The 10,937-nt window shown below is 36.3% G+C and overlaps 1 long non-coding RNA gene across 1 annotated transcript; it reads right to left on the bottom strand.

Annotated features, from left to right (window-relative positions):
• Window positions 1-3,168: 3,168 nt before the first annotated feature.
• Window positions 3,169-8,641, bottom strand: LOC120722626. Its single transcript, XR_005693552.1, has 3 exons — window positions 8,278-8,641; window positions 7,593-7,597; window positions 3,169-3,182 (listed from the first exon to the last, which is right to left on the bottom strand). It is a non-coding gene; the product is annotated as an uncharacterized LOC120722626 (long non-coding RNA).
• Between the last annotated feature and the right edge of the window lie 2,296 nt (window positions 8,642-10,937).

A 10,937-nucleotide genomic window follows, 5' to 3' on the forward strand; every position in this document is an offset into this window, starting at 1 on the left:
TTTAGACAGCTGTTAGCACATGATTCTCCTTATGCTGCTGAGAATATAGCCCAGAAGAAGCGGATAGTATAGCTTTTACTTTGGAAAGAGCCATTTCTCTGTAATAAACTCTCTTTTCCAAAGATGAGTGATTCCTCAATCAGATACAGGGCTTGCAATATCGCTAGCCCGACGTCCCGGAGCTAGCGATTTTTTCAGTCGGGCTACCAAAATCTATCTCTTCCCTGCCCGTCGGGCTATTGTAGGAAAAATATATGTCAATGCTTTTGCATTCTTTCAGAAATGTAGCTGGGTAATTATGTCATTGGCATCGGTGAGCCACTGTCAATATGTGACATATTGAAGTCGCGTTTGAATTTGCGCTTGTTTTTTTGCTTTCACTTTGCAATCGTGCGAACTGTGTATAGAGAGCGACAGCACTGATCTGTGAGTGATGATAATTTGTGCACCAATTCCTCTGACATCGTCTTATTAATCGTTAGCTTACTATGCAAACATGACAAGTGAAATCTCCCGCAGCAAGCTTAAACATGTGAGAGGTTGATCGCGCAGAGAATCGCTGAGCTTATGTGAGTGAGCGTGTAAAAGCATTTCAGTTCTGCTGAGCCAAATAAGACAGGTCAGGGTGAAGAAGTGACAGCCAAAGAAAAGCTTACCACAAAACGGAGAAGTTATGACAAATCAGACTATAAGGCAAAAAGAAAGTGCAGCTTTATGGTTTCATGGACAAAAGAATTTCTGTGGCTGCAATATGATGAGCTAAATAACCAGGGCTGCACATAAGTGGTCCGCAGGTGCGCATTCGCTGTCAAAATAAAAAACACGCACAAGGGTTAGGGTTAAATTTAAAAACTGTACTTTTGAGTTAAAATATATATTTATAATTTTAATAAATGACAAATTAAAAATGCATGAACATTTTTTTGTATCGAAAAAATATCGAACCGTGACACCAAAGTATCGAACCGAACCAAACCGTGAATTTTGTGTATTGTTGCACCCCTAATAATTAATTGCCCAGCATTGCTCATTATATACTGTATTTTGCAGACAGAGAGTTACGGGACTCTCTCCCAGACCACAGAATCATATTGATAATACAAGTCAGAGCTTTATTAAAAAAAAAAGAAAAAAAAGAAGAACAAAAGTTTTTTTTTCAAAATTAGAGTTCACGTTATTTTTATTTTTTTATTTTTACAATAGTGTTAACATACTACACAGGTCATGAACAAGATTCTTTTTTAAATTTTCATTGTAAGTGGGCTAAAGCAGTTAATTAAAAGTAGTCTAACATAAATGTAAATGCTGTAATTTGATTATTTTAATAAACCATGTAACTTGGATGGATTCGATGCTGCCGTGACCACAGTGCACACGTCTGCTGTTGCTCACAGTGGTCCAAGGGACCGCTCAGGGAGTTTGTGTGTTCACTCAGACACATGGAAAATTAGAGGGAACATTGTTTCCTACAGTCAAAATTTAAAAGAAGAACTAAATGTGTTTTGTTACAGCAGTATCTAAAAGTAGAAAGAGTTCATGGACAAATAGTTTGTGCACTGCAGGATGTTATTCAAGTGTGAAAACTATTAGATTTCCTTGATTAAATGCTGATCACACATGTGATTTTACAACATAATGTGTGGGGTGTAGGCTTATTACTCTCAAATTAACTTATTAATCTCAAATGCAGTCATGATTTTAGCACTGTCTGTAGCACTGTTTAGCTTACGCAAGTGTTATTTAGACCCAGAGTTTCTGTGTTGAATGACAACTGCTCTCACAAACTCACGTGCACACATATACACACTGAATACTCACTTCAACTTGTGCTTCTTCCAGTAATTCACACTAAACTGCATTACTGAATTCTCTTCTATTATTGAATGAAAACATATTACTGTCATTTTTCATTTACAGGGGAATGCAGTTCACAGTAAAAAGTTCCTTTCCCATTAATTTCCTTTGCAGAATATGCTCTTCTTCCCCCCGGAGAAATGGGAAAATAAGGCTGATAAACAATTTAGACAGATGCTCAGTCAGAGCATGGCTGAGGATGTCCCGCTCCTTATTCAGATCAGCTTTTTACTTGCAACGCTACGGTGGATGTGGAGGCATTTGATGACAGCATATTGTGCAGATGGTTATAAATCCTCCAGCTTTTGTCCATGATGGTGATTCTTACCAAAGAGAGGTCTTTCAAACGAAATGAAGGTCAACTTGTGACATAAGGTTTGCTGCAAATAAGCTGCTAATGTAATTTTACTGTTAATGAATATTTCCCCATGAAAGCAAATTGCAATTGCTAGAGAAGTGATGATACTGAGAATAAAGAGTGACAAGCTGTTAAATCACTAAAAAAGGTTATGGAAATGTGAAAATGTACAAAGCAAATGTGTTTCACCACATTTTAAAAATTAAGAGCGAATTCCCTCTCTATTTTTTAATTGAAATTATATATTATCAACTATAAATTTTACTGTGTTGTGTTGAAAATATATGAAAACAACTCAACATACCATCTAATTAAATTCTGCCCTTGGTGATGAAGGTTTTTTTTTTTTTTTAACTATTTTTAAAACGCGTACACTGCCTCAGGTGTAGACAGAATTCACAATTCTATCAGTTACGTTCTGTGTACACTCTGGCTGGCAAAACAAGCGAAAGAAAAGCAACAGCATCTGTAAATATGTATGTATATTAACCATATGTATGTATGTAAAAGACAATGTTTTGTGCCATTGATCTAGAAATATTAAAAAAGGTGGCCTTTATTTTTATACAGTTTCATTCATTCTTCGAAGCAAATCACAAGTTTTCATGGTATTCAGTTTAAGTTCAGTTTCATTTCCTATTTAGCACATATTCACGATGACAATAATCTCTAGATTTCAAAGTAAAGACCCTGGAATATGAGAAAGAAAAGCAGCATCAATCACACAATAGCAAGCAAGCTATGATATGGTTTGGTCCAGGTGTCAGCTTCCACTTGGCTCTATACATCAGAACCTGTAGGAAAGAGACAGCAGTATGTATTCATTAAAAGTAAAGTTCAGGTTCCAAAAAAGAAAAGAAAGCAAAGCAGAGAAAGGACAAAGCACACAATTTATTTTGACACAATTTTTTTCAAAACGTGATGGGTCTCATTCTGGAACGGTGAACATTAAATAAACTGCCTGACTTTTCTAGTATTAGTCAGCTAACTTCATTCCTAACAGAAAATAATGTGTTTGTGTGTCATTAACATTTGATCAGTGACTGCAGAGCCTTTGTACATATTTCTGCTTAATCAATTTTTTCTGTACCTGTAAACCTGCTTCCAGGCCAAAGAGATTAGCTGTCCCACTCTCATCTCCATCTAGCCCCTCACTCCTCACACTGAATTCCCCTGCAGATCTAGGAAGAAGCTGGTGATTTCTTTTATTTCAAAAATGTGTCTAGTTGCAGGAAGCTCCTGGTAAAGTTTCTTTTCATTCCACACGTTATTTTGTAATAATATATTATGAACATATCCCACATAAACAAATCATTTTTGCAGAAGTGTACATCACTGCATACATTTTGTACACTGCCAGTCACTGTTCTAGGTGCTGAGAGCTTTCAGTACGCTAAAGTGGGTTAAAAACTATTTGAAGTGCACTAGGTCTCAGGATTGAGAGATTTTTTTTAAAATTATTATTATTAAAATGATTATTAAAGCTATATTTTCCATTTTAAAGATAAGAATTTAAATTTACTTCCATCTAAAACTGTTACTGTTTGTATTTATATTTGGTGTAAGGTGTCAATCAATATAAAAATAATTTAAAACAATACAATAATTTTATCATAAAAAATAGTATTAAGATGCAAAAAATGCCCTGCACATTTGCCATCATTTGCACAAAATTGTAAATCTATCGTAACCAGAATACCAATACATGTCTGCACAGTGTTATATTTTTGGGGTTGGCATTGCCTGTGGTGCTGAAATGGTTGAGTTCAAAGTGATATTTTTTTTTCAATATCCTCAAGTCCCTAGCGATGCTAGGTGACAGTGGGAAGGAAGAACTCACTTTTAGCAGGAAAAAACATGAAGCAGATGAAGGTTCAGTGAAGGGTAGCCATCTGCTACAGGGAGTGCAGAATTATTAGGCAAATGAGTATTTTGTCCACATCATCCTCTTCATGCATGTTGTCTTACTCCAAGCTGTATAGGCTCGAAAGCCTACTACCAATTAAGCATATTAGGTGATGTGCATCTCTGTAATGAGAAGGGGTGTGGTCTAATGACATCAACACCCTATATCAGGTGTGCATAATTATTAGGCAACGTCCTTTCCTTTGGCAAAATGGGTCAAAAGAAGGACTTGACAGACTCAGAAAAGTCAAAAATAGTGAGATATCTTGCAGAGGGATGCAGCAGTCTCAAAATTGCAAAGCTTCTGAAGCGTGATCATCGAACAATCAAGCGTTTCATCAGTAGTACCGGCACAAATTAATAACAAGCCTTCACAGTCACAGTGTGCTCCTGCTGCTGCTAGCATAAGCAGGGAATAAGTGCAGGAGGAGGGATAGCAGTCCCAACAAGAGATTGAGGAAGAAAGAGGAAGGTGAAATTAAAGCAGTAAGACAATAGACAGAAAGGCATAATTAGGAAGGGAAAGATTCAAGAATTCAGGTAAAATGATGCTGATTGAAAGTGTGGCTTTTAATTGTCACATGCTATAATACACTATTTAACACATAAAATTTAGTGGCACCACTTTAACTCATGGTGCCGCGGCCTGGATTCAAGTCCAACCTGCATCCCTTTTCTGCTTGTTAAAATGCCATTAAGCCATTTGTTTTCAAAAGAAAAATACCTTTATTTTGCTTATTCTTGATATTTCATATGGGCATATTTCACATTTGATAATATCTTCATAATATTACTGGCAATATTAGTAGCAGATAATAAGTATATTCAAGGTTAAGATTATTTTAAGGTCAGTTGGGGTCAATGTTCCCTCTAAGCTGTGCACACTGTTGTCAGGCTTGCAGGTATCAGGCTTGTGATGTTCTCCTTTATCTCATAGTGGACAGAAATTATTTTTTGGAGTGGCACAAATAATTTGTGTGGCATCAAATCTGATGCAGAACAGCTGATTGTTCTGTAAATATTTTGAAATGTTTATTTAAAAAACCGTCTTGGCTGCATTTTTAGGTAAACAGCTGCAAAAATTACACTTAACTTTGTTTGCATAACTCAGCTACTTTTTTGAAGAAGTAACTATATAATTAATTGCCCAACATTGGTCATTATATACTGTATTTTGCAGACAGAGAGTTACAGGACTCTCTCCCAGACCACAGACTCATACTCATAATGTAAGTCAGAGCAAAAAAAATAAAAAAAAAAAGTTTTGTGAAAAATTAGAGGGAACATTGGTTGGGGTGGAGTTGTAGTATTAGAAATGCACAGAAACACATTATGCTGCAACTGTGAGAACCATTTCTTTTCAGCTTTGGCTGGCACACACACACACTTGGGAATAACAAGGATAAAGAAGGAAAAAAAAATCTGTCAGGGTAAAAAACTCAGGAGACAATAACTTAAAACAGAAAGTCAACAAGAGGGAGAGGAAGAGGATAAAATTTGAGAAAAGGAACCCTCCCTCCTTTTGAGAGTCATGTCAGCCACTACTGATGAATGTGGTCAAACATCAATACGGTGAGAATGATGACATCTGGCACACACACACACAAGGTTACAACACGCAGTTAAATGTGCTTTGGTAAAGTACCTGCTTTCTTCTTCATCCCTTTAACCTCCATTTCAATTTCCATATTAAAATGTCTCCCATTGTTTTATGTGACTTGGCACATTGCTCCTTGATCTTCAATGACATCAGGCTGATAAATAAATCGATGTACAGTAAAGGGCAAAGTTATCATATGCCACGATGGGCCCATGTGTTCGGCAGCAGCTCGATCTGTTATTCTAAGTTTCAGTTTTCCTTTCTGCGAGTATAAGGCTGGCCTAGTCCACGTCCTGCTTTGTGACATGTTGTCTGATATGAACTTTTTCAGTCTCCTCATTTTGCATTTCTCCGAACACACTTTAGGTGTTGAAATTGAAGGAAAAATTCCTTAACCCTGGAGATAAAAATGTATAATATTCAAAAACATATTAAATCAAATGCAGTTTTGCAGATAACTGAAAAGAAAATGTCCTTAGAAGCCATCATTTTGCTGTAACTTGCATCCTATATGTCTGCTACAGTTGAACTAAACTAATCATTTCTGTATTAGCCCATTTAAATGCTACATATGTGTAGAAAGGGACATTTTGAAATCCTAACAAAAAAATCATCATTTTAATTGTTATGCCATGTTTGTTTATCTTACCTTTCAGTCTCAATCATAAATGAAGAAGCATTTCTGGCTATATACCAGTGAAATTTCAGATATTTGTCTCTATACCAATTAAAGAAAATGATTGCCATTGTGTAAGCAGACAAAGAATGTAAACCTTTCCTTTAAGGGTCTTGACTATTCCAAAATGCTGACTTTAATGCTTTTTAGCCATTCTTTACTAGAACAATGATATTGATTCCCCAACCATCCAATGTTTTTAACTGTTCATCCAGCTCAGGATCTTACAACGTACACTGGAACAACTGTTTGCTGACAATTTATGCCAGAAAACCGAAAGAACCAAAATGAATTTAATTTATTTAGCCTGATGTTCTCTACTAGTTTTGAACTGTAATTTCCCTAAATATGTACTTAAACATACTGAGAGCTATAATTTGGGTTGGTGCTTAACTAGGACCAGATCTCATCATCAGATTTCATTCATTAACCCTTTAAGACCTAGAACCAAGTCCGCCAGAGCTTATAGTATATTTTTACATGCTGTGGAGCCATTTTTGGAGCATTTCAAGTTGCTATACATCAATACAACCATTATAGCCCAAATTTTAATAATATGTCTGCATTAAGTGCATAGTAATTACATAAATTGCAAAAAAGTGCAATAAACTACAAAAAAATTTTAAATCGTTTTTGATTTTTTAACATATATTTCTAGTTAGAGAAATTTAAGAGGCTTATCCCTCAAAACTGTAAATACAAAAAAGTTGCACAAACTAGTTTCCCACAAAAGGAAATTTATTTTAAGTGTCTTCATAGTTTTATTTTTGAGATACACCAATTTTCATATACTGCAGGAAAAGTGAAAAAATATATTATAGTGCAAATTTGCAAAATAACAGCATATGCATCAAAATAAAATATTTCCAGCAGTGCAGCATCCCAGAAACGACACAGAAAGTCATAAAGTCAAACATAACTTTTAAAAACACAAGTATAGGCTCATAAGGCCACGATGGTAAAAAACTACATTTCCGCAAAATGACATCACTTCCGGTTTCGGGCAGGTCATGCCAGACATGCGATAGTTCACGCTGATGGACGTAGGAAGTGTTACAAACAGCTGATCGGATCGGCAAAGCCTGCTTCTGGAATATTATGTTTTTGTTGCTGCAAGTGCTTTTTATGCAGTTTTTGCAAAGCTATATGTGGAAGAAAACTGTGATCTAGGACAAGCTGATGGCATAAGATGTAAGTACAACTCCTCCGGTTTCATATGCAAAAAAAATTATTGCGCTAGCTTACGTGGTTGCAGTGCTACCAGGATTTAAAAATAGTTACGCAAAATGGAGCGTGTCCGCTCCGACCGGCTTTAAAGGGTTAATAAATCACAGAAAGTCTGTTGAAATAAAGAAATATTTTGAGCGAATGAAGATTCATTTTTGTTGCAGTTTGAGAAAGACTACCTACATTGTACATTCGGTGAAAAAAAGGCCATGTTGGATTTACTTGATTCAATAGTGGACATTGGTTGCACACAAATGTTTTGCTTTGGCAGAAACTTAAACAACGGAGTTAAATCAACACAACTTATTCATAGTCAATAAACCTGGGAATTTATTGTTCATAAAACGTGACTGAAACATGTTTAGATGAAGTAAGTTGAGCTCTTGGAATATTTTAATCCTTCACAATTTTGTCATTTTATTTCAGCACTATTCAATAACCTTTACCACAGTACTACTTGATCACTTAAATACTACATGTTGTCTTCACATTACATAATGTTCAACAAAGTCTAGAGTTATCCTGGTTGCAGGGGGCTGGGTACACACTGGACAGCTCACCAGTCAATCACATAGAGACAAACAACCATTTGCACTCACATTCATGTGGAATTCAGAATCACCAATCAACCTAAGCTAACTCTAATAACTGCATGACTGGGAGGACGCCAGAATACCCAGAGAGAACCCAGTGCAAACTAGCCAGATTGTGGATTTGAAACCAGGACCTTCTTACTGTGAGACAACAGCGCTAACCACCATGTCACCAATCCAGGGTTAACAAAAGTAGGAAAGCTATGATTTCAAGGCTTGATGCAGAATTTTCTGTATGTTTCTGTCCTTGACAGGTTAAACCACAAATAAAAAGCAATAGCATACATGTTGTGTGTGTGTAGTTGTCTGCCTCTTATAACTCCAGTGATTTTCCTGCAGTTTGAAATCTCATGTGATCTCGTTAATTTCACGAGTCCAGCAACTAACCACTCTTACTAGATTGTATCATGTCATCTCAACAAGAACAAATTAAGTTGTTGAATTTCGTACAGATCCTACATGATTTAATTACGTTCAAGATAGAAACATGAACATTTTGTGTTCAAATTACAATGTAAACTTTTTTAATGTAACAACCACCCAATTTACTTCTTTCGGTATACTAAAAAAAGTAGAGGCGGCTGCTCGACTTGACTGAGATGGATGCCTTCCTCAAACCACGATCCAAAGCGTGCGAGACTGAAATCCCGTGCGGTGTCGCGAGATTTAACATTGCATTTAACATCATTGACTTACTTCACTCGAACATGATATGAACAATTTAATCTACCCGCCCTGCATATTATGTCATTTCTACACTATATAGTTACACTTAACTTTAAACCATGAGGCAATTGTGTTAAATACACGCAAGATGCTTACATAAATCCAAGAGCTGGCCAATCCCTTTTTTTCAGTGTAAAAGGACTTAGCCATCTGCAGTATTTTAAAGAAGGGGTGTATTTTGCTTAAGAAGCATTTTAGAGAAATTACATTGTGTTTCTGTAACGCATCCCTGGTTCGCAGGTTGAGGTATGCCACCTTGATGGATCACTCCTGCCCTTTTCTTGTTTTTCTCTTCTCTTCACTTCCTCGAAACATCGAGAAGATGTAATACCACTGACTTTCAATAATCCCACAGATTTAACGGGTTGTAAACACACCGAGGTTTAATCAAAATCGCTGTCGGTTTGTTTGTTTATTTGCGAGTTTATTTGTAACGTGTACGTTCCACTTGATTTCTCCATTTCTTCAAAAGCGCTTCCAGTCGTGACAAGCACTGTTTCATTTTAGTGTAATTGCATACACAACACTCCCTTCCCATAATTACTCACTAGCTCATCACACCCAGGACATGAAAAACTGAAAATGACCACATCTACCATTTGCAGCAGTGTGTGTCATCTTCATCGCATCCCCCTCCTCCTTCCACCTCCTCAGCCCCTGAAATGCCTCCTTTACCATTCGTTAGCATAGCATCTCCGCTCAGCCTCGGCCTACCATCTATCACAGCAGACCAAGGCAAATGGAGCTTTCAGCTGAGTGGTGATAAGGAATCGCAGCCACATTAAAACATCTGTCACACCTCCAAAGCCATACTCGGCGTGTGTTACAACGGCCAGGGAGGAGGGAGGAGAGTGAAGGGTTCAGGGAAGGAAGAAAGTAGGATGAAAGTAGGGACAAATAAGAGACGGGATAAAATGTGGATAGACAGATCATTTTAACAATACTTACATTTCTGACATCTTTGTTTGTTTTTTACTTCCATCATCATTCATATTCTACACTATAAACCTTAGTTATCTTAATCAAGTGCCCATACTGTAGGTGGAAGCCATTCAATATAAGTCTGTATTTGTTGTTGTTGTGTTTTGACCTTGTTTTGTACTACTGATGCCACATACTGTAGTTTTTAATTGTCTTTTTTAACACCAGCAAAACCTCAGTGAAAAGACATTGGCTTCTTTTCCAGCTCTATAAAAAATGTTTGTTTGGGTAAAACATAAAGTTAAAATGCTGTCTTTTTTAAAGTTATTGAAGTGTAGAAAAGAGCATTCCATTAAGCTGAAAAAAGAGGGTATCACATCCTTCTCAGTAGCTTTACCTTTGAACCCAGAACTGTCTTGCTGTGAGATGACATTGCTTGCCACTGCACCATTATGGTGTGTGAGGACAATAATTTGACTATTTAGAGGCTTGTACAAATAGGCATTAGATTGTAGACATATCCAATGTCACTTATATGCACTGGGGAAGAAAAGCATGCTTTTGCTTTTTCTTTTTCTTATTATGCCCTTCCAATGCCTCCACTAAAAATGTGCCTTTTGTGTTTATAGCAGTTTATGTTCAATCTTGTTGGAAAACAGAAAAAAACAGTAGTGACCACCAGGTGTAAATAATGGAAACCAAGCAGGTGGTTTGTCTGAATCCAAAATACACTGACTCTCATTCAGTCACAAGGGTTTATTTTACTTCAGCTAAATTTTGATCTGTCCTATACCCAAATTGGAAAAAAATACCTACAATTTGGTATAATTCTTCTTTTAATTTTTATACATATATTTTATATATAATTTTATTATATAATTTTTATACTTTAGCTTTGATTATCCAAACCAGTATCTTAGCAAAGAAGTTATAGACACATGCATTTCACGCTTTGGCGATGCTTGCAGAAGTTGCAGTACATAGCACTACCAGCAGAGGGAGGTATTTTATTTTTCAACCAATCATTGGAAGGTGTTTAAACAGATATTGCTAACACATTTAAATGAAAATACACAT

This window comes from Simochromis diagramma, unplaced genomic scaffold, assembly GCF_900408965.1.
Source record: "Simochromis diagramma unplaced genomic scaffold, fSimDia1.1 OVJJ01000705.1, whole genome shotgun sequence".
Classification (NCBI taxonomy): Eukaryota; Metazoa; Chordata; class Actinopteri; order Cichliformes; family Cichlidae; genus Simochromis; species Simochromis diagramma.